Here is a 25,666-nt window from a genome sequence, read left to right as displayed (position 1 = left end):
ACCCTTAGAGTAATGTTGAAATTTGGTTCTGCAATATATCTGAATGATCAAAAAGAACATATTGACATGTTTCTGCAATTAATGACATGTTAAGAATTTTGTAAAGGGCTGCCAATAGTACATCAAAGTAGGACTTTTTGTTACCAACTTTATTTTACAACATTAAACGTAGGCACACTTACTAAATAATGTTAAAATGCAAGTAAGTTATATGGATAATAGATTTATAAGAGATTTCCTTGATGGCTTTTGTGTCAGGTATGAAGGTATTTCTTCTTTTAAGATCTATCTTGAAGACTGCTTTTGTTGAGGAAACATGCCTGTTGATCTTCCTGCTGTGCTAGAAACCTTCTTGGTATTCCTTGGGGGCGAGGAAAGGGGGTTCTGGTATTGCAGCTGATTATAGTTTACTTTCCTTTTCTGTTTATTTTTACAGTCTGAAAATCAGTCAAGCTACTTCATATACAGGGATCATTACTGAATGCATCAGCGGGGGTTTTTTTTGTTCATCTGGTGACTTTTGAACACTTCAAGTATACATAGAGTATCAATTGTCTTTATTTAGGAGAGACAGTTTGTATATTTTTATCAATAAGCAATACTGTCTCAATTTTTGCATTCTCTCTCTCCAAAGAGATAAAATGTTTCCCTATTTTCTTCCCAAATGACCTCATTCCTAGCTTTCCAACTGTGGCAGGTACTCCCTGCTTCATCCCATCCATTTCTTGTTTGGGATTTTTTAAATGTAAAATTTTAAAATATTTGTATGAGAGACTTTGTGAAAATGATGTCAACCAACTATGTGAAGTGAAACCAAATAAGCTGAATAATAGAAAACTCTGGTGAGGTAGAGTAGTGGAAATATATTAATATTTCTTTGGGGGCACTGACTTTATTGCTCATGGCAAACTTGATGCTAAAATGCACCATACATCACTACAGTGTGACAGGTTAGGGAAAATGAAAAACACAAAGCTTTACATAAATCAGGCAAAAAATTGTATTAAAATGTATTACATTTTATATAAGAATCAAGATTTTACTTTTATCTATTCAGAAGCTCTTTTCCCCTTCTTATGTAGATGTTTCAGATTTTGTTAAAGCCTCACAGTTTCAAGCAGTTTTATAGCAAATCATATTTCAAATTCATTGTAGACAAAGCTGTCACATTCTTAAAGAGGTAGGGTTATAGAAGCATGGTCTGGATTTTGGTATACACTAACATCTTCTAGAGTTAAAAAGGAAAATAGTTTATTTTCTAATGATGGTGTCATGGGAAAAGGCATTAAAATCTTTTGGCTCTAGATTAATTTATGTCATGGTATACTAAGCTATGTTTTCAAGAAGTTGTTACTATGGAGAGGCAGTCAATCTTTGAAGAGTGTAACACGTTACTAACTTCGCATAGTTTAACCACGAAATGTTTAAGTGACACTGTCAAGATTGATAACCATTGATAACTCTTGTAGTATGGTACCTTTTCTCCTCCATTATGTGTTTACAAAACCCATGAATTTTTTTTTTAATCAGTCGGTAATTCAGCCCTTGAGAGCTACCTTACCACAACAAATCACTGTGTATACACAATGGGAAAAATGTACTTCAGTAGAGAAATTGATTTTAGTTTCAAGAGGTTATTAAAAGCATGAGAAAAATATTTGCAATTTATGAAAAATATATAAAAGTAGTCATTTATATAAGCATTTTGGAGAATCCATTAATAGACTGCATAGTATTTCCAAACACTAAAAGGCACAGTGATATGTGGCTCTAATATAAATCACAATATCAGTTTTGTTATGCATATCTCATCGCTGAAATAACATGTCTATTTCTATGTTTTAAAAGTCCCTTCTCTTAGTTATGTTTCACAGGCATTAATTTTACATTCTTTGAATTGACTATTTTATAATCATTTCCACAATTTTGGGTAGTACAATAAAAGAAATCTGTGCTCTCTTTGCCATTCTGTGGTGCATTTTCTTCAGATAAATTTCTTCATGTTTAACTACAAAGACTGGGTGGAAATTTGTTTTAGATTGTTTCTGGCAGCACAATGAGCTGTTGTGCCTGAGGGAGATTAACATTTTATTCATTGTTCTCGTTTAATACATTACTGTGCAACTTCAAGATGTATTTTTGCATAATAATTGAAAAGCTTTTTCTCCACCCTCTTTTCTTTCATTACCAATGATACAGAAAAGGCTAAAAAAGATAATTTTCTTAATATTTTTATTAAAGTTTATAAAAACATTGGGTATCAACAGATCAAATAAGCTTTTTTCCTTGGTTATTATAAACAACTAAAAATAATATTGTTATTAATAGCACATTCATTTTGATAGTCCATGGAGGCCTCATTTACTTCATCAGAAAAAACAAGGTCACCATTGTGTTGTACATCACATAGAAATCTAGCTTCATCAATATTTTACTTCTCCTATAAGAGCTTGGCTTTGTACAGCTAAAATGTGAAAAAGCTTTTCACTTGTTCATTGTTTGCTGTGCTTGCTGTCGATTCACACATACCCCTCCCCACAACACACATCCCATCACATGCATATAATGAGTGAAATCTTAAACCCATTGAAGTTGAATGGGAGTTTTGTCATTGGCTTCAGTGGGACCAAGATTTCACCCATTGTATTTTGCTTTATAGTTTGCCCATATGAAATCAGATGCTTCTACAGAAGATCACTGGTTTGAATCTGACCCAGGTGGTAGTGAGCTAAAATTGTTACTGTCTGATAACTGGTCATTGGTATGTGAAATACACTGATAGTCTTTGTCAAGTTCCTAATGGACATGTGTCCATATTACAAAAGATAACATGACAAGTAACACCAATTGGCACCCTTGTTTATAATGTTTATAAAGAGGCCAAGGATTGAATGTAAACTGAAGTATGCTTTCACTCCTAGCAGTGGGCACTCCAGATTAGGGCTGAGGCATATGGAGCAGTGTGGGGAATCTGTGCTGTGCAAGTTCTTTGGAAACAGAGGATTTCAGTCTCCAGGACTGTCAAGGGGAGGTATCTTTCGCAAGCACCCAAATTCACTTCGCCAGAAAAAAAAAGACTCTTGAAACCTAGAGAGCTTGGTTGAAGAGGAACTGATTCTGTCTGTGTACTTGATACTCTTGCGACGTTGGGCAAATTGCTGATTCTCTCTGTTCCCTAGCTTAATCATCAGTAAAAAGAGTATAATGTTATTGTAAAACAGCCTAGAGTGCTTTGGCATGCTGAAAGCATGCTATAATGTCAGGAGAAAGGGCAGTTACCTTGCTAAGTTATAGTGTCTCATGAATAACAAGGGATAGAAACCAATGCCACATACCAAATGAGAACCACACCATTTTAATGGACAACAGTTTTCTCTAATTCTGGTGAGTCATATAATATGAAACTTTAAATCACATCCACCTTATAACATCCCCCACCACCTTCATTTTTCTCCTAATTTTATTGGCTGATGTTTTAAGAACTGCTGATTTCATAAGCAGTTCTTGTTTTCATGTTCAAACGCAGGAAAAATTGCCCAGTAAAATTAAGTGGAGAAAATGTTAGGCTTTGAGGGAAAATAAAGGACTATAAGTCTGTTTACCTCCATTAGGATGTTGTAGCTCTAGTTGAATGCGTAAATTGGACCGGCTTATTGCCACAGCAGCATGGGATTCTGATAGCCTCTCAGGCTGAGAATCACAGCCGAAGTACAAATGTTAACTTTTCTTTGTCTACAAAAATATGAATGAAATAATTGAATAAAATAGGTAATATTCAAATTTTAAGACTAAAGTCATAACTTGTGCTGATCCTAGACAAATGATTGTAAAATGAATGTTTTGTTCCCTCAGTCCCAGTAGTGCCTGCACCAGTTGAGCAGGACCATTCACCTGCACCCAGTAGCACAACTCACAGCACTATCTGCTATCCCGTAAGGTGGGTATATCCCAGAACTGGAAGAAAGAATAGTGAGGTTTTCTTCCTGTAGCAGGCAGTAGAAAGAAGAAAGGCGGGTGGTTGTTTTTCAGCCTGTGATAGGAGGTGGTAGGTATGTCTTCTGTGTTTTTTGCTTGTAAGGTGGCATGATGTCCTGTAAGCCAGCCAATCCACCTCTGTAAATTACATACCGAACCAAAGTCATGAGATGAAGCTCACTTAATTGTTTGTGAAGTTCTTTGAAATCCCTCAGCAGAAAGGTGCTGTAGCAATGCAAACAATTTCTAATACTCTTATGACTCTGTAAAAGGCTAGCAAATCTTTCTAGCGAGTCAATTTGAGTATATATTTGTAAATGCTAGAAAATGTGTCTGGGAAATGTTTCCGTGCCTTATGAACTAAAGAAGTACAATACTGCATGTTAGATTTGATTTAACTACATCTAAATAAACCATTTCTGTCCAGCTTCTTAGAGCATGATATTTTCTGCTAATCTCCATTTGATCATGCTTCTCATTTTCAATACTACTTTGAAAATGCTGAAAAAAGAGCTTTGCATTTATTTGTACACTGAGCGTTAAAAACATCACCTAATCCATAAAACTTCTTCATCTTGGATTCAGACTATCAATGGCATATGCTGGGGAATGGGAAAACAGGAAAACCCAATCTACATCCATGGAGTGTTGTGTCTTATTGCCCATTTGGCCTTCCATCTGGAGAATCTGCCACTTTTGAATGTCATGTCCTTTCCCTCAGCACATTTAGGTTCTCTCTCCACATCCTAAAAGCATAACTAACTCTGGCTCTAGGTATGCTTTCAAAACCTCTCTTACAAATGAAGTGGAAGTTCTTTTCAATGTACACTGATTTATCTGAAGAGCTTAGTGAGCACATTAAGCATCTCTTCTGTCGTGCTATCTGGAGTGGCTCACGACCACGAGTGCAGACCTTATGGCAGACTGTCAAAAACAGGGCAGACACCCTTGACTGGTGGTGTATTCTATAATTAGCTTTTATCAAGCCAGTAACAAATGTGAACTCCTGGATCTCTATAACAGGAGTCATAGACAGTCCCCTTAGACTCTCCAGTCTATCTTGCCACCCAGATAACCTGGATTTCGTGATAAATGGTCACTTATAACAAAAATCATAGCACATTCAGGTTTCTTCCTGTCTCAAGAGACCAATCACTTATACCCAGATCAGTTGGTATCCTAGATCTTACACCAAAGACAACATATGTAGCCAGTCCAGTAATAAATTATCTCAAGGTTTATTAGCTAGGAAAAAGAAATGAGAATTATTTACTGGTTAAAGCAAGCAAACATACACACACACGAGTTACACTCTAAATCCGAAGAGTGACAGAATTGTAGTGATCTGTCAATACAAAGTGTCTTTCAGGTGGACCCAGGAGGCAGCCCCTGGGGATCTCTGTCTTCAGTTCAGAGTCTCTGGCCCTTCAGAGTTCAACAGCCAAAAAGATGGAAAATTTTCCTGTGGCTTTTTTTTATTTCCTTCATTCAGCTTCCAAGCCCACAGGATGGGCACGTAGCATTTCCCAGGTGTAATAAGGCCATTAACCAATCCTTTGTATTGTGATAATCTTTGATGGCCCATGTGATTTTGATAGTCTTTCTGGATGGGCCGAGGTGAGGGGGAGTGATGATTTCCAGACCTGAGTTAATAAATTTAGAGCAAACATTTTCAAAGTTATAAAGCAAAACTTACCTATTTTCTTACAGCATGGAATACAGACATTAGAAGTTAGATTAATGCATGCAGCAATTTACAAGCATTTCATAGAATCTGAACACTAAATACATTCTTATAAGACTAATGCCTGTTTTGAGCAAAACTAACATACAGGTGACCTGTCTGTTCTCAAGTTGCGAGGTTGTCATTTCTTAGCTAGTGCCTGCAGCCTGGGTAAGAGCTGGCATCTGGCCTGCCAGTGCACAATATCCTCTCTACTTTATTTCATCCCAAAATTGCTCTATTTCTCCAATAAAAGGAATAGTTCTTTTTCTGTCCTTTTATATTTATCAAGATCCTTTTATTGAACAAAACAAAACAAATCCTGATATTTCAGAATAATTTCTCTTGTGTCCCTACACAGTGCATGAAAAACTGAAAGAAGCTGCATGTGGTCCCCCTCAATATGTTTGTTTTAACAAGCAATATGATCAAGTTAGAAAGCACGGAACAAAGAGATTATCATAATCTTTCCTTATGTTTTGTGAGTTCTCTGCCATGTTCTATTCTGATTGCTATTGAATGGGAGAACTCATTTTTAAATTTTGGTAGCAACAAGCTACCACACCTGCTTCTGTGATGGAGAATTTAAGTTTCTTAATAAGACAAACACTAAGAGTCTGGTGGTTACTGGTGTTTCATATAATGCTACTGATGTGTGCGTGGAGCCTTAGACACATAAGATAAGGTACCTGCTTACTAACTAAAGGCCTCTACCTAGAAACATGTATGCATGTGCTTGACTTTGGAACACTTTTGTGTTTGCTCAGCCATTGAAAAACCGTATTAAGGGTTTCTGTGGATTCTCCGTCACTGGAAATTTTAAAATCAAGTTTGGATGTTTTTGCTAAAAGATATGTGGTAGTTCAAACAGGAATTTAATTCAGGGAAATCCTATAGTCTGTATTATACAGGAGGTCAAACTAGATGTTCATGTTGGTCTCTTCTGGCTTTATAATCACTGAATCTATTAATATAACTTTACTCATGTCGTATGTCAATACGACTCACATGAGTAGAGTGAAGCAAATGCATAAGTGTTTGCAGGCTCAGAGCCAAAATTAGATTGATATCATACCATAGTGGATGGGGAAAGGGGAGAGATACAGTAATTAATAGAAAAAATATATTGTTTACGTGAAAGAGCATGAGTGTTGTTTTGTGGTAACAAAGATCCTATACTATTTTTTATTTTTAAATGGACAAACACAGAAGGGAAGATCATTTGTACAACGTCAGTCCCTTTATGGCAGTCTCTTCATCCTCTGTTTCAAGTTTCAACCTCCTAGGCAGATTAGTTTCTCTGTAGGCAGTAATGGCAGGCCAGTGTTTGTACTAGCTCTGAAAACAGCAACTAAACAGGATCTGGCAGCTCTGCCTATGCTGGCATTGAGCCCATAGCCCAAACTAGTGCCAGGTCCCACACCTAATGCTTCTGCTGAAGCCTGCACCTGTGCTGGTTTTGATACTGATTGATTACCTGCATTGTTGGAGTAATCCAGGATTCTGCCTTGAAAAAGCTTTGCCATTTATCCTAAGCCTTGCAATCAACAGGACTGCATAACTGTTTGTGCAGTCCTTTGTGTATTTACAGTGACATCAGACAGTTCCTACAGCTTGACAGTAATTTCCAAAAGGAGTGTTGATGAACAGGTGTTTGTGTAAATGTATGTAATTATATTCAGTATATCCATATCTGTAAATGGATGTTGATAGGACTATAATATATACACATGCGTGCGCACACACACACATACATATAACTTTATCAATATTCATGTATTTACAAGAGAAAGAAGACAATGGTGGGAGTTACAAAGGTTTGATTTGGCTTAAGTTTGGGATGCTTGTATTATTCATAAATATCAGAGTCACAAGAGAATTCTGCAGGTGATCCTGAGCAAATGCTCATATAATCTCCATACCCCACACCATGCCATCATGAATTATGTGTATGATGCTTATTTTACAAAAAGAGTGTTTTGAGATTTACTTTAAAGTGTATGCTATAGAGCAGTGGTGGGCAACCTGCAGCCCGCGGGCCGCATGCGGCCCTTCAGGATAATCTGATTGCGGGCCGCGAGGCATTTTGCTGACATTGAGCGTCCACAGGCATGACCGAAGGTAGCTCCCATTGGCCGCGGTTCGCTGTTCGCCAATGAAATGCTAAGGGAGATTAGAGAGGCTATCAAAATAAAGAACTCAATAATAGTGGGAGATTTCAATTATCCCCATATTGACTGGGTACATGTCACCTCAGGACGAAATGTAGAGACAAAATTTCTTGATACTTTAAATGACTGCTTCTTGGAGCAGCTGGCACAGGAACCCACAAAGGGAGAGGCAATTCTCGATTTAGTCCTGAGTGGAGCGCAGTATCTGGTCCAAGAGGTAACTATAATAGGACAGCTTGGAAATAGTGACCATAATATAATAACAATTAACATTCCTGTGGTAGGAAGAACACTTCAACAGCCCAACACTGTGGCATTTAATTTAAAAAAGGGGAACTATGCAAAAATGAGGAGGTTAGTTAAACAGAAATTAAAAGGTACAGTGACTTAAGTGAAATCCCTGCAAGCTGCATGGACACTTTTCAAAGACACCATAACAGAGGCCCAACTGAAATGTATACCCCAAATTAAAAAAACACAGTAAAAGAACTAAAAAAGAGCCACTGTGGCTTAACAACCATGTAAAAGACGCAGTGAGAGATAAAAAGGCATCTTTTAAAAAGTGGAAGTCAAATCCTAGTGAGGTAAATAGAAAGGAGCATAAACACTACCAAATTAAGTGTAAAAATGTAATAAGAAAAGCCAAAAAGGAGTTTGAAGAACAGCTAGCCAAAAACTCAAAAGGTAATAACAAAATGTTTTTTAAGTACATCAGAAGCAGGAAGCCTGCTAAACAACCAGTGGGGCCCCTGGACGATTGAGATACAAAAGGAGCACTTAAAGACGATAAAGTCATTGCGGAGAAACTAAATGGATTCTTTGCTTCAGTCTTCACGGCTAAGGATGTTAGGGAGATTCCCAAACCTGAGCTGGCTTTTGTAGGTGACAAATCTGAGGAACTGTCACGGATTGAAGTGTCACGAGAGGAGGTTTTGGAAGTAATTGATAAACTTAACATTAACAAGTCACCGGGACCAGATGGCATTCACCCAAGAGTTCTGAAAGAACTCAAATGTGAAGTTGCGGAACTGTTAACTAAGGTTTGTAACCTGTCTTTTAAATCAGCTTCTGTACCCAATGACTGGAAGATAGCTAATGTAACACCAATATTTAAAAGGGACTCTAGAGGTGATCCTGGCAATTACAGACCGGTAAGTCTAATGTCAGTACCGGGCAAATTAGTTAAAACAATAGTAAAGAATAAAATTGTCAGACACATAGAAGAACATAAATTGTTAAGCAAAAGTCAACATGGTTTCTGTAAAGGGAAATCACGTTTTACTAACCTATTAGCGTTCTTTGAAGGGGTCAACAAACATGTGGACAAGGGGGATCCAGTGGACATAGTGTACTTAGATTTCCAGAAAGCCTTTGACAAGGTCCCTCACCAAAGGCTCTTACGTAAATTAAGTTGTCATGGGATAAGAGGGAAGATCCTTTCATGGACTGAGAACCGGTTAAAAGAAAGGGAACAAAGGGTAGGAATAAATGATAAATTCTCAGAATGGAGAGGGGTAACTAATGGTGTTCCCCAAGGGTCAGTCCTAGGACCAATCCTATTCAACTTATTCATAAATGATCTGGAGAAAGAGGTAAACAGTGAGGTTGCAAAGTTTGCAGATGATGCTAAACTGCTCAAGATAGTTAAGACCAAAGCAGACTGTGAAGAACTTCAAAAAGATCTCACAAAACTAAGTGATTGGGCAACAAAATGGCAAATGAAATTTAATGTGGATAAATGTAAAGAAATGCACATTGGAAAAAATAACCCCAACTATACATACAATATGATGGGGGCTAATTTAGCTACAACTAATCAGGAAAGAGATCTTGGAGTCATCTTGGATAGTTCTCTGAAGACGTCCATGCAGTGTGCAGCGGCAGTCAAAAAAGCAAACAGGACGTTAGGAATCATTTAAAAAGGGATAGAGAATAAGACGGAGAATACCTTATTGCCCTTATATAAATCCATGGTATGCCCACATCTTGAATACTGCGTACAGATGTGGTCTCCTCATCTCAAAAAAGATATACTGGCATTAGAAAAGGTTCAGAGAAGGGCAACTAAAATGATTAGGGGTTTGGAATGGGTCCCATATGAGGAGAGATTAAAGAGGCTAGGACTTTTCAGCTTGGAAAAGAGGAGACTAAGGGGGGATATGATAGAGGTACATCAAATAATGAGTGGTGTGGAGAAAGTGAATAAGGAAAAGTTATTTACTTGTTCCCATAATATAAGAACTAGGTGCCACCAAATGAAATTAATGGGCATCAGGTTTAAAACAAATAAAAGGAAGTTCTTCTTCACACAGCGCAAAGTCAACCTGTGGAACTCCTTGCCTGAGAAGGCTGTGAAGGCTAGGACTATAACAGGGTTTAAAAGAGAACTAGATAAATTCATAGAGGTTAAGTCCCTTAATGGATATTAGCCAGGATGGGTAAGGAATGGTGTCCCTAGCCTCTGTTTGTCAGAGGATGGAGATGGATGGCAGGAGAGAGATAACTTGATCATTACCTGTTAGGTTCACTCCCTCTGGGACACCTGGCATTGGCCACTGTCGGTAGACAGGATACTGGGCTTGATGGACCTTTGGTCTGCCCCAGTATGGCCATTCTTATGTTCCCAGCCAATTGGAGCTGTGGGAAGCGGCGGGCCGCAGGTAGCCCACCACTGCTATAGAGAGTTATTAAAAATACAATTGGTACTGTTTCTATATCCCTTGACTTGTAAAATGCCTTCATACCACAAATTCAACCATACAGGATTTGGAAACAGAGGAAAATTGTAACAAACGTCTCATAATCACGTAAAAGAGCTTTCTACCTATAAGGTAGTGACTTTAAAGAAGCTAAGTATCAGGGGGTAGCCGTGTTATTCTGTATCTACAAAAACAACAAGAAGTCTGGTGGCACCTTAAAGACTTAGGCCTGGTCTACACTAGGAGTTTATGTCGAATTTAGCGCCGTTACATCGAATTAACTCTGCACCCGTCCACACCACGAAGCTATTTAGTTCGACATAGAGGTCTCTTAAATTCGACTTCTGTACTCCTCCCCAACGAGGGGAGTAGCGCTAAATTCGACATGGCCATGTCGAATTAGGCTAGGTGTGGATGGAAATCGACGCTAATAGCTCCGGGAGCTATCCCACAGTGCACCACTCTGTTGACGCTCTGGACAGCAGTCCGAGCTCGGATGCTCTGACCAGCCACACAGGAAAAGCCCCGGGAAAATTTGAATTCCTTTTCCTGTCTGGGCAGTTTGAATCTCATTTCCTGTTTGGACATCGTGGCGAGCTCAGCAGCACTGGCAACGATGCAGAGCTCTCCAGCAGAGATGGCCGTGCAATCTCAGAATAGAAAGAGGGCCCCAGCATGGACTGATCGGGAAGTCTTGGATCTGATCGCTGTGTGGGGCGATGAGTCCGTGCTTTCCGAGCTGCGCTCCAAAAGACGGAATGCAAAGATCTATGAGAAGATCTCTAAAGCCATGGCAGAGAGAGGATACAGACAGGATGCAACGCAGTGCCGCGTGAAAATCAAGGAGCTGAGACAAGGGTACCAGAAGACCAAAGAGGCAAACGGACGCTCCGGATCCCAGCCCCAGACATCCCGTTTCTACGGGGCACTGCATTCCATCCTAGGTGCGGCCGCCACCACTACCCCACCACTGACCGTGGACTCTGAGGATGGGATATTGTCGACGTCCGCTTCCTCGGACATGTTAGCGGACAGGGAAGATGAGGAAGAAGATGAGGAGGACGAGGCAGTCGACAGCGCTTACAACGCTGATTTCCCCGACAGCCAGGATCTCTTCATCACCCTTACAGAGATCCCCTACCAACCGTCCCCAGCCGTTAACCCGGACACAGAATCAGGGGAAGGATCACTCAGTAAGTGTTTAAAACATCTAAACATTTATTTTTTACAGAACAGGAATATTAACAATATTAACAATGGGTTTTGCATGATTACTTTGCCCTAGGCGCTTAATGGTTCAGTCCCTGGCAGTGCAACTACTAAAAAAAATCTAACAATGTCCAGTTTAGCATGATTGTTCTGCCCAAGCCGCTCTACTGTTTAGTCCCTGCCAGTGCAGCTACGTAAAATCCGGTCTATATGTCCGGGGATAGAGCAGAAATCCTCCATGGACATCTCCACGAAGCTCTCCTGGAGGTAATTGGAAAGCCTTTGCATCAGGTTCCTGGGGAGAGCGGCCTTATTGGGTCCTCCGTAGTAGCAAACATTTCCGCGCCAGGAGACAAGCAAGTACTCCGGGATCATTGCCCTGCAGAGCATGGCGGCATACGGCCCTGGTCTTTGCAGGCTTTCCCGAAGCATCCTTTCTTTTTCCGTCTCTGAAATCCTCATCAGAGTGATGTCGCTCATGGTGACCTGCTTTGAATTAGGTAGGGGAATGTTAGTATTGGGACTGCTTGCCTGTTCCTTTACAGAACTGTAACCGGCGGTTTACAGCCACGCGGTGGAGGCAGGAGAGGGGCAGCATACAGGGATCTTTCCCTGGGACAGCCGCGAGGGGGTGGGACAGGGGCAGAGTTCATGCTTGCCGGATTGCTGGCAGCAGGGACTGGCATTGCTTTCAATGTGAAAGGAGGCCAGTGCTACTATTAAAGTTTTAAGCAGCCACAAGTCTACGGCTTACCATGTCGGCCTGCTACACAAATTCCGGTGTCCTGCCCCGCTTCTCTGATCTGCACTGCAAGACCCCAGGCACTGAATGCGAAGGCCGAAAATTCGACCTTGTCCTGAGTGCGCATGAGATAGGTGTTGTGCATGGTCTTGTTCACAGAGAAAGACTATGTTCTTTGTTCACAACTAAATTTATCTTTCTGAGGAATTCACTCCCTTTTTCCCATTCCCACAGCTGCGACTGTCTCCCGACCTAGCCTGGCATCACACTCCCAGAGGCTAGCGCAGATTAGGCGTAGGAAGAAGAGGACACGGGAGGACATGTTCACGGAACTTATGGGCTGCTCCCGAGCCCAGGCACCCCAGCAGACCCAGTGGAGGGAGAACTTGTCCCAAATGCACCGATCACACATGGAACGGGAGGAGAGGTGGCGGCAGGAAGACCAGCAGGCGACTCAAACGCTGCTTGGACTAATGAGGGAGCAAACGGACACGCTCCGGCGCCTTGTGGATGTTCTGCAGGACCGGAGGCAGGAGGACAGAGCCCCGCTGCAGTCTATCTGTAACCGCCCTCCCCCGCCACCAAGTCCCATACCCCCCTCTCCCAAAGTCCAAAGAAGGAGGGGCGGCAGAGTCCGTGAAAACTCTCACTCCACCCCTGCAGACTGCTCCAGTACTAGAAGGCTCTCATTCCCCAAAATTTGACAAGTCCTTCCTTCCCGCCTCACCCAAGCCCCCGTCCAAGTTTCACCCCCCAGTTTCATGTGTAGTTGCTAATAAAAAATACGTTTCTGTTAATTACTGTTTCCATCATGTTCTTGTAGAGGAGAGTCTGTTTGAAGGGCGGGAAGGGGGTTGGTAATTGGACAGGACAGTCACCTTTACCAGGGTACAGAGGCGGGGGCAGGTTCAGCAGCAGGGCACACACACAGTGCAGTCACTAGTTACCCTGGTCAGTCTGGGAGGTGGTTTTCATGTTCTGTGGTGGGGGGGTGGGGGTTGCTCTGTGACTTTGTGGCGGGGGAGGGCAGTTAGAGATCTTATGCAGCGGTCCTTATCCTGGATCACAGAGCCACGCAGCAGGGGATCTGTAACCGTCCTACCCCTGCCACAAAGTCACATAGCCCCCCCACACACAGAGTCCCGAACAGGAGGGGTGGCAGGCTCCGTTGAAACAACCAGTCCACCACTGCGGAGCCTGTCATTCCTGGAGTTTGGAAGCGTCCTTTGCATCACTACACTACACCCGCTCCCCACCACAGTCTGCGTCCCAGGTTCAACACTTTCCCGCGAAAACAGTAATAAAGAAAACGGTGTTCATTAACAAAATTCAAGTGATTTTATTTTTAAACGTGTGTTGGAAGGGGGGGAACGGGGTATGTAACTGCAGAGGATACTGAACATTTAGTGGGTAAAGAAACGGGGGCAGGTTCAGCTTCTCTGTACACAAACTTAAAAGTCACAGGTTACCCTGCTCACTCAGGAACCTAGCTTTCAAAGCCTCACGGATGCACAGCGCGTCCCGCTGGGCTCTTCTAATCGCCCGGCTGTCTGGCTGGGCGTAATCAGCAGCCAGGCTATTTGCCTCAACCTCCCACCCCGCCATAAAGGTCTCCCCCTTGCTCTCACAGAGATTGTGGAGCACAATAACAATGGGGATATTGGTTTCACTGAGATCACAGCGAGTCAGTAAGCTTCTCCATCTCCCCTTGAGACGGCCAAAAGCACACTCCACCACCATTCTGCACTTGCTCAGCTGGTAGTTGAAGAGTTCTTTTTCAGTGTCCAGGGCGCCAGTATAGGGCTTCATGAGCCAGGGCATTAGCGGGTAGGCTGGGTCCCCGAGGATCACTATAGGCATCTCCACATCCCCAAGAGTTACTTTGTGGTCCGGGAAGTAAATACCTTCCTGCAGCCGTCTAAACAGACCGGAGTTCCTGAAAACACGAGCGTCATGAACCTTGCCCGGCCATCCGACGTTGATGTTTGTAAAACGTCCCCTATGGTCCACCAGTGCTTGCAGCACCATTGAAAAGTAGCCCTTTCGGTTGATGTACTGGCTGGCCTGGTGGTCCGGTCCCAGGATAGGAATGTGAGTTCCATCTATAGCCCCACCGCAGTTTGGGAATCCCATCGCGGCGAAGCCATCTATGATGACCTGCGCGTTTCCCAGGGTCACTATCTTTGAGAGCAGTACCTGAACGATTGCGTTGGCTACTTGCATGACAACAACCCCCACGGTAGATTTGCCCACGCCAAAGTGGTTCGCGACTGACCGGTAGCTGTCTGGCGTTGCAAGCTTCCAGAGGGCTATGGCTACTCGCTTCTGGACAGTCAGGGCTGCTCGCATCCGGGTGTCATTGCGCTTCAGGGCAGGGGACAGCAACTCACAAAGTTCCATGAAAGTCCCCTTCCGCATGCGAAAGTTTCGCAGCCACTGTGATTCATCCCAGACCTGCAGCACTATGCGGTCCCACCAGTCTGTGCTTGTTTCCCGGGCCCAGAATCGCCGTTCCACAACATCAACATGACCCATTGCCACTGTGATGTCCTCGGCGCGGGGTCCCGTGCTTTCTGACAGGTCTGTGCCACCTCAGACTTCAGGCCCTCACCGCGCTGCCGTAGCCTCCTCGCCTGATTTCTCTGCATCTGCCTCTGGGAAAGGTGGATGATAAGGTGCGAGGTGTTGACAACGGCCATAACTGCAGCGATGGTCGCAGCGGGCTCCATGCTCGCAGTGCTGTGGCGTCCGCGCTGTCACTGACCAGAAAAGTGCGTGAACTGATTTCCCGCCGGCGCTTTCAGGGAGGGAGGGCGGGAGTGACGGACGGATGACGACAGTTACCCAAAAGCACCCTCGACACATTTTTTTACCCAGAAGGCATTGGCGGCTCGACCCAGAATTCCAATGGACAGCGGGGACTGCGGGAACTGTGGGATAGCTGCCCACAGTGCACCGCTTCCAATGTCGACGCTTTCCCAGTTAGTGTGGACTCACAAAGTCGAATTACTGTCCTTAGTGTGGACACACACGTTCGATTTTGTAATATCGATTCCACATATTCGATTTAAGTAAAATCGAACTACTCTCGTAGTGTAGACATACCCTTACAGATTTATTTGGGCATAAGCTTTCGTGGGTAAAAACCAGATGCATCTGAAGAAGTGAGGTTTTTACCCACGAAAGCTTATGCCCAAATAAATCTGTAAGTCTTTAAGGTGCCACCAGACTTCTTCTTGTTTTTAAAGAAGCTAGTTTATCATCTACAAAGGCTAGAAACAAAGGGATTATATCAGTGGAAAGGGGGAATTCGTTCCTTTCTAATTATATATTCATAGTCATGATGGATCATGAAACCTCTGATTGGTAGAGGATCATGTTCTTTTTGAGCAGTAATTCAACATTTTGGAGGAGAAGGAAGAGAAAGTATTGTGACAAGTTGTTTTGGGGGCAAAACCAAGAGCAACACCACGATATTGGCACTGGTATTATGATGGTTGTACACATGCTTATATAGGGGGTAGAAGGAAGGGGCACAACCAGGCCATCAAGGTACTGTTCAGCACTGGCTAATTTCATGGCAACACTGTTTTAACCTGCATTCACTGTGGTTCCAATGCTAAATGCCTGTTTTATGATACATACCGTCTTAAAATTAACCAGAGAAAGCAACTGTAAATTAATGAAAAACTAATTACATGCTAGCAGGAAAAGTAATACCTTTTTCTGCTTGGTTGCATTGCACAGCTTATAGACATATATGAAAGGAGGCAGCTCTTGGACCATCACTGTTTCCCATGTGGTTGCTCGTGGAGGGGCAATCTAGTTTGAGTGTTACTTACATGCTGTCTGAGAATCCTACCCCTTTATTTTCTAGACATACTTGAGGGGTTGTGGGTCTCATGTAGCCCTGTAAGCAACAGCAAAACAGAACTACCCACAGAAATGGTATAATTTGTTCAATTAATGGGAAATTATATGGATGCTGTTGGATGCTAGTCTGTTGTAATGTATGTAATGTTTGGAGTGCATATGTTGTTTGTGCTTAGTTGCAGCCTTCATCTTTCCCCTATTACGTTACATTCGGTTGACTTGTTTTAATGTACAGTTGGCTCACATAAAATAGACTATTGCCCCGTCTTTTACACCTTCCTAGGAGGAATGAATAAAATGAGGTCCAATCAAAGAGCGTCAGCTCCTCTTAGAGCATAGTTTTAGTGTTTGCAGTTCTTGCTAAATTCCCCTTGAGCCTTTTTAGAGGCAGCCAGGGCTAAGGTTCCTCTCCTAGATAATGACCTTTTTGTAATTTAACCTTTTCTGAGAATTTCCAAACATACTGCTTTCACTTAGCTGGATCCTTTTACTCCCCAGTGAAGCCAGACATTTATGTAAATGTTGAGTTCTCAATGCAGACTTTTGACCCAAACCATTGTGTGTGTGTTGGGGGGGGAGGGAGTTTGCTAGGGATCAGCCCCATAACTTACAGAGAGCACTTTAATACTGGAATGAACTATATCATACGTGTTGGGAGGGGCTTTTTTAGGAGAGAGGAAAAATACAAAAAGGAGATTATGTGGCTAATTATGATGGCCTAAATATTCAAAAGTGACTACTGATTTTTGGTGTGTCTGTTTTTGGATGCCTAGCTTGAGACACCTTGAAGGGGCCAGATGTTCAAAGGTGAGACGCACAGAGGAGCCAATTTAAGGTTAGACCAGTAACCTTAATTCTGGCATTTACAAGTTTTGAGTGCTTCACTGTACAACATAAATTTGATTATATGTAGTTTGATGTATGTATTTCAACATATAATGTGTAATTTGTCTGCATGCTTACAGGATATTTTCACCAGGTTCTAATTCATACTAGAAGACTGCAGAATTGTTCATATTGTTTTTTGTATTCCTTTTTTATCTTGCTTTACTCTGCTTTTTCCTCATTTTGTAGATTTAGAGTGTAATAAAAATGCAATAATGTACATAGTTGCATAAGTTGCACACTGTAGGAAAAAATCATTTAAAATTATGGGCCATTGAGCAGCAAATGAATTAATAGCATATGGAGGTAATGCTTATAGTAATATTCAGTCAAAGACTATGGGCAAAATTCTACCCTAGCTCAGCATTGATGTGTTTAGATGTAGAGAAGCAGTATTAGCAAAGCCAAGTCTCTAGGAGTCACCATGCCATACAGAATGGGGTGTCTCATGAGGACTTGGTAAAAACACAGCGTACAATGGTTCTTTTGTTGCTCAAAAAATGAGAACCATGCACACTCTTTCTTCCCATCCAATATCTGCTGTTGAACACAGAGTGCATGAAGGTGCATTGGGGCCTGGCCATGACCCTAAGCCAACTAGTTATGCTTCCTTGAGTCTACAGAGTACTTGCAGATACATTAGTTAGGATGTCCTTCAAAATGTTCAAGAGAGTGCTAGCTATGTCAAGGTACAGGAGTAGGCACTTTGCTTTTTTTCCTTCCTACTGCACTGAGCAACACAAGAAAAGAATTTACCCTTAGGGAATGTCTACACTGCAACTAAAAACCCATGGCTGGCCCGTGCCCGTTGACTTGGGTTCGCGTGGCTCGGGCAAAGGGGCTGTTTAATTGTGGTGCAGACGTTTGGGCTCAGGCCTTTAGTCTGAGCCCTGTGAGCTTAAGTCAGCTGGCACAGGCCAGCCGTGTGTTTTTAATCGGAGTGTAGACAAACCCTTAGTTTATACATTCTGGAAGGTGCTGTTTTCCATGGTCTAATCCAACTGCTGTGGATTTTAATAGGTGGTGTTGATGCTTGTGGACTCACTAGATCAGTCCAATGAGTATTTTTAGAATACATTCATTTTTTGAAGTCAACCAGTCAATCACTGGAACATTTTTAACTTTCCTGTTATACTTTCCTAGTCCTCTGTGTCAAATATTTTATGTCAGAGATAACTATTGAATTCTATCTTTCTATTTTCCCTCCTGCCTTTGAATAGTACCACTATCCTTTCCCTATCAGTAGTATCTCAGGAGGATGTTGAACAGCAGCTACTAAAGTTAGACATTTTTAAATCAGCAGATCCAGATAGCTTGCATTCAAGAATTAAAAGAGATGGCTGAGAAGCTTGCTGGACCATTAATGTTGATTTGCAATAAGTCTATGGAGCTCAGGGGAAGTCCCAGAAAACTGGAAGAAAGTTAATGTTGTGCGAATACGTTAAAAGGGTAATTATAGGCCTGTCACCCTGACACCGATCGTGGGCAAGATGGTGGAGCTCCCGATATGGAACTCGATTAATAAAAAATTAAAGGAGGGTCTCGTCAATTTAGCAGAGAAGGGTATAACACAATCCAGTGGCTGGAAATTGAAGCTAGTCAAATTCAGACTGGAAATAAGGTGTACGTTTTAAACGATGAGAGTGATTAGCCATTAGAACAATTTAACAAGGTTTGCGGTGGATTCTCCATCATCAGCCATTTTTACATTTACATTTTTCTTTAAAATATGCTTTAGGAATTATTTTGGGGAAGTTGTATGGCCTATACAGGAGGTCAGATTAGATGTTTACTAGAGTTCCTCGTGGCTTTGGAATATCTGAATCCCTCATTTCTGGTAAAGTATATCTGTACTGGATAATGGCGGTATAGCTTTTATTTATTACAGTATTGTCTTGTCTCTGTTACCTTGAATATCGTCAGTCCTTAATCGGTTGTTTTACGATGCTGAATCTGTGTTATGATTCCATACTTCACATCAGCAATATCATATTGTATTGTGCTCTTTTGCTGTCCAGATAATGATGAATCCTGTTGCCTTTCCTCTATTATTTGTCCTAAGATTAAATTTCCTTTTAGCGCTAATATTCCTTGTTATAAAAATCTGAAGGGGTTTTTTTTAGGTTTGAACATGACAGTTTACCACAGCCTAGCACAATATTCGCTTGCTTATGTCAGAATATTTGTTTCAATCAGGTGGAATCTTCAGACAAGTTTATGATCTGTAGCTGTTCTTGCGAGGTAAGCTGTAATGAGGTTAGTATGCCACCTGTATCTGAGGCAGATGGACCACAGAAAACCCCTCCTATCATCTGGAAATCATTGGAACATACTTCTCTGCAATACAGTGAGTTTTGAATACTACATACCGCTCTGTCATTAGGAGAGGGGGTTATATTTATTTCATATACTATTGTGGAACATAATATTAAACATTATAAAAAAATTGTAATCTTTTTGCTGTCCAGACAGTCTGAAGAAAAAATGAATCTGGGATAATGCATATAAGGAGAAACGTTTTGTCTCTGCACAAGGAGATCATCTTGTGTGATCACATACAGTATTTATACTTATGCGTTTGAGATTAATTCCAGGACTGATGCTGCTTCTTGAAAGGATAGCCCTGTGAATTTTTTATAAGAGAAAACACCAAGTTTTCACAGCACTGCCTCTGTCCATGTAATTTAACCTGTTTTATAATTTAACCTTCAATTAATTGGATTAGAGAAAAGGTTATGGTGTCTTAAAAAAAATCACACACACTCCTCCCAGTCCCTGCATCTTTTAAAAATATAAAATAACAGCCTGCTCTGCCTCAATTTTCAGTGTACCAAAAAATCCCTTATGTACTTTCTCTTGTGGTTGGAATGTGAAAGTGGTACTGTTACAACTTTCTTTTCAGTCAAACTACTTTCACAATTTTATTTGGTGTCCATGCAGCTTCTTGTGCTGAGAAGTGACTTCAGGCTGTTCTATCTGGAAGCGATTGACTCAGATTTATACATGGGTGAATTCATACATGTAATTCTAATTAGTGTTAATGAGCAGTACAACCTACCAATGTTGAACTCCTCCTTGATGACATGTCCATGCCTCCTAGCATTTGAACTGTAATGTTCTGAATCTTATTTATCTGAATTAGAGCCAGTTCCTGCAAATAGTTACTTCTGTCAAGGAATTGCATTCACTTGCATAAAGGCAGTGGTACTCTACACAGAGCCCTGCGTGGATACAAAATTTGTATCTGCATCTGCTCTGCAATCTGCAAATATGGTCCACAGATATAGATATCTGCAGAGCAGGGCTTGAACTATACATGCAGGAGATTGTAGATTCACGCCCTTAGACTACAGCTCTGAGACAAGAGACTTTGGTTGAAATCCTAGCCCCATTAACATCAATAGTAAAACTCCCATTGACTTCAATAGAGCCAGAATTTCACCCTTCATCTTCCTCCACGTTATAAGGCATCATGTACATTTTAGAAATAAATTATAACTCCACCTTGCATTAATGGGAATATGCACTGGGAGAATGTTGTGTTCAAGTAAGATGCAGAAAATATCCTCCCCCTATTTCCTGTAATTGTTAACTGAAGAAGTATTCTTAGAGTAATATTTTCAAAAGTGCCCAAGTCCCATTTTCAAATTGACAGTTTGACTTCTGAGTTCCTAGCAGCCAACATTTTCAAAGATATTTAGGCATCAAAAAATGTGGCATGGGGCCTAATTGGTTAGGCACCTAACTCCCATAGACTAGGCGGTATAGCTAGTGAAATTGCGAGACGGACAAATAATAATGCAATTTTTAAGAAAAGGGTATATTCTGGAGAAAATCTGTAGGAGATGATTTTGTCAGGTTCCATGTGGAAGCGCCGACGACTGCACATTTATTTTTAATAGTTCTGTTATATCTTACTGTCTATAAATCATTTTTGAAGATGATCTAATAATCTATAATTTTGCTCTAAAAGTTTTTTCTTCCTGAGCATAGACAATTCAGTTTAAAAGATTTTCTTTGATAGACCTTAATCTGATGTCTTTTGTTTTTGTAATCAGATTGATTTTCTTTCATTCCTTTAGGTAAGCCATTAGAATGTTCTGGAAAATCCCTAAGTGGTTACCAGTGGGTTTCAGGCATCACTGCCCGCTTCCTTCCACTAGAAGGAAGGAGTATTCAACATGCAGCTCAGGAAGCGTTCTCTTCCCTCCAAGGTGCTTTATTAATCTGAGCCATTATTTATCACTAAAACAATTGTTTTTTAAATACAGTGCAAAGTAAAGAGCTGATATATTTTTATGTTTTGATAACTTTAAATTCTATGATTATAAACTTACCATCTCAGGCTTGCCTCAGGCTGGCATCATGCTGTGAAGACTGCTAACTTTAATATTGAATACATTGTAATGTGCTCAGATTTTGAAGACCCTAAAAAGCAAGGATAGGGGATAAAATCAGTATATCAGAATTATTTCCAAAATATTCTTAACAGCTTTGTGGAAGACAACTCTATCGTTTTATGTAATGGAATATATATAGTATATATGTGTATCTTTTTCTAGATATAATGTTTACATAGTCTGTCTGTGCATGTATGTTGTGGATGCCGGCTGCTTGGTAAAGTGCTTTTGTTACCACAATAATTTTAAATTAAGTTTTCCAGAAAGCTGTTGCTCTTGTACATTTTGGCATCTAGGATTAGGTCAGTAGCAGTAAATCTCATTTATGTACTTAATGCAAAGGGAAAATTGCTGTCTTGGGAATCATGGAAGCCAGATTCCTTGCTATCACACTCTTACAAGATATTGACATATAAAACAAAAAGTTCCAATTTTGTTTTGCAGTCTTTTTGCATGTTAAACTTTAAATAAAGAATGTTTATGCAGGCTTCTTTTTCATTCATAAAAATGAAAATCATTCTTAGTGACTGCTTGGGTAGACTTGTATTCTTGTTCACGAATTCTTGTGATATATTGGCCCATAAAATCTTTACATTTGGCTTGTGCAGCTGAGTTCATGACTGAATACAGAATGATAAAGAATCTTTAGCATTTTTAGAAAGCAAAGAAGTCATGCTTTCTAGATGGCCTTTAAGCTAGTTTTTAACAGCCTGGAAATCAGCAAAGAGGGTGTAATCAAACTTGTAGTTAAAGGCACTAGTGTTTAGCGTAAATCTTTTGGGCATAATCTGTAAATTGAAGCAAAGGGGCTCTATAACATTTTCCTTGGTTCTCATTTTATTTGTTTGGATATCTGCCAATCCAAACATTATATGTTTTTGCCTTGCCATCCATCAGAAGTTTTTTAAAAAACCTACTTATTGTGTCATTGGCTAGTTGAGTAGCCTATTGCTTTCAGCATATTACTTGTATTTACTGTATTCGCTGTATTGTTTTCCATTTCTGGCAAAATAGTAGCTTTTTGATCCTCGGTAGTAAATGTCAATGCTCACATTTCCTGTGGGGGTTTTGCCTTTTCGTGTGGAGGGTGGGGAAAGCTGAATGAATTATGATCCTGTCATCTGAAGAAACCACAATATGTTTCTTTGCCAAGTTTTTCTGAGCGCTAAACTGATCATCTGCAGGTATGCATGAGCCTTTTCCTGAACTCTTACTAGCAATGTATGTAGGACTTCAGCCTGTTCTCTATCATGCTGGGAGAATGGAGCATACACAAGTCCTTTTAACTTACTCCTTCAAGGTTAATTGATTTAATCACCTCTAAAGAAGATGAGTTTTGCCAGAAGGATGTAGAAATGGAAATTTGCTACTGGACTTCATGAAACATACGATAATCCTAGCCCATAATATCAAAAGCCGAAGAGGGAATCTAGTGCTGTACTTTTTCCATTTCTTTACTTTTTCAACCTATATTTTTTATTCAAACTTTTCTTACATTAAAGTTTTTGGAAGGAGACAAAAATTACAATAGTAAATGTTATCAATAGAGGGTCAGTTCCTGAGCTATTATAAATTGGCATCGTCCATAGGCGTCAGTGATCTGGCCCAGAGTTGGATGTATTACAAAGTACAGACTGTACTGATGTTCTCTCTTGTGCATTTTCAGGATAAGGATCCTACTCAGGTCCATCCATTAATAAATAAATGTATGCAGTGTAGCTGTAGGTGTGTCGGTCCCAGGATATCTGAGAGACAAGATGGGTGAGGCAATATCTTTTATTGGACGAACTTCAGTTGGTGAGAGAGACAAGCTTTTGAGCCACACAGAGCTCTTCTTCAGAAGCTCAAAAGCTTGTCTCTCTCACCAACAGAAGTTTTCCAATAAAAGATATCGTTACCCACCTCGTCTGTCTAAATAAATAAATAGCATTCTGACCAATAGTACTTTCATTTCAAAAGCAGTTCTGTCCTAATGAGGCTGAGTCATATCTGACCAAATCCTACAGACTCCTAGATGGCAGTGAAAAGGCCCAAAACTCATTAGAAATACCATGTACTTCTTTTGTGTATCATGGATGAAAGCTGTGTGGAGGCTATCTCTATGAATGAATGGATGGAGGATTTGTAGGTGGGCCAAGAAAATGGTGTGTGGGTGTGTAGGTAGAGAGTGGTAGTTAGAAGCTTCACCAACTGTGCCTTTCTACCAGACACAGTCCTTCATGTCACCAGCAGTGCCCTGCCTCTGTATTGGGAGAAAAATTCCATCTCCCCACTCCCCCCAACACACATGCATAATTCCTTTGGCAGGACAGGGCAAAGCAGGATTTCACCTTTGCTATCTTTTTTTAAAGTGATCCTTTTTATAACAAAGTTAAGAATTATGAACATTAAGAAATAAATTCCCTTTCCTTTCAATTTGGTCAAATACAGTTATACATCACGCAAATTAGTTTTTTCGGTTTAGCCCAGTATTTCCTCCCCAAAAATATGTTTCAAATCACACACTTCTCACACACTTGAGAAAAAAAATGCTTGGCTAAAATGTTCCATTGACTGGAAGTTTGAAAAGTGCACTTATTTCCTAGCTGACTGAAGAAGAGCTCTGTATAAGCTCAAAATCTTGTCTCTGAATATATTTAAAAGAATGGAGACATTTTACATGAAAACTATTTGCTTTCACTTTAGCCTCACTCAGCAGATTATCTTCATGTTCTCATCCTACTTGCTAATTAGAATGAAAATATCTATGTCCAATCTATAACTTTAAAGGGCAATATAGCCAAAACTATCATGAAGGGAGGCTTGCGTAGCAGTTAACTCATGTCACATGGGACCCTATTACTGTATATGTTCTGTATTCTTTCACACTTTTCAGAGAAAGCTTTGTACTTAATTTAGCTTCTGTAGCTCCTGAGACTTAAATGCAGAATATGAGGACCACACAGTTATATACTGTCCCACAAATTTTGATAAGGCGCTCAGGATGGAAATATGTGTTCTAAATTGCATCCTGTTAACTCCCCTAACTTTATTCTTCTTCCTCTATATAATCAGCTCTGGTTGAGTCCATTTTCTCACCAATACCCATTTATCCTGAACCCAGTTTATCTGTTCTCTGACACCAAATATGTGTGTCCTTCCTTCACCCCTCTCCTTTAGTCTCTCCAACCATTTACACCCCTTTACTTATACTTATACTGAATTTGCCATTGCTTGATCTCCAGCAAGTGGATGATAAATTGCTGGAAATTGTTTTTATTTTTGCACAGTAGCGCAGTGGAATGTAGACTGCTGTATATATGTATTTATTAAGATACAATGTATTTTCTTAAGGCAAGTGTAAGTTCAGGTTTGAAGAATTTTCAGTTATGTTTTATCTCCATATTATCAGATAAAATTAACACAAAAAAGCACTTAATAAAAAATAAGGCTATACCATCAAAGATTATTGTAAGGGGAAAAGTAATATATTACTAAAGCACTCAGTCATGTTAAGTAAGTGTTAGGTTATTATCATTTGATTTTCTTGGACAAACATAAGATGCCTCTGCTATCTTTCTATGCTCATTTAAAATGTCCTATCTTTAACAGCTATATTATTTTTTTTCTGGCAGCTAATATGAATTCAAAGGGATTGGAATTGAAAGATATTATTTTGGTCCATCTGTATATGAAGAACATGAAAGATTTTGCTGTTATAAATTCAGCTTATATGACAGAGTTTGATTTGTGTCCACCGGCAAGGTACGATCAGACTATTGCTATGGTATATTTATGATACACTGTAATATACTGTATTACTACTACTATATTTATGAAGCTTTTGTACACATTTTTGTGTGTCTCACATATCAAAAGTAGGCTTTTGTCCACCTTTTTCTGGGGAGCATGCTGTTTTTTCGTCATATAAATTTTTATTTCCTTGATGGAACAATTGCTACAATAGCATAAGCATATCTACTGTGTAATTAAAAGCATGTGTGTGGCAG

This window comes from Emys orbicularis, chromosome 4 (genome assembly GCF_028017835.1).
Source record: "Emys orbicularis isolate rEmyOrb1 chromosome 4, rEmyOrb1.hap1, whole genome shotgun sequence".
Taxonomy (NCBI): Eukaryota; Metazoa; Chordata; order Testudines; family Emydidae; genus Emys; species Emys orbicularis.
This window is presented reverse-complemented; position numbering follows the sequence as displayed.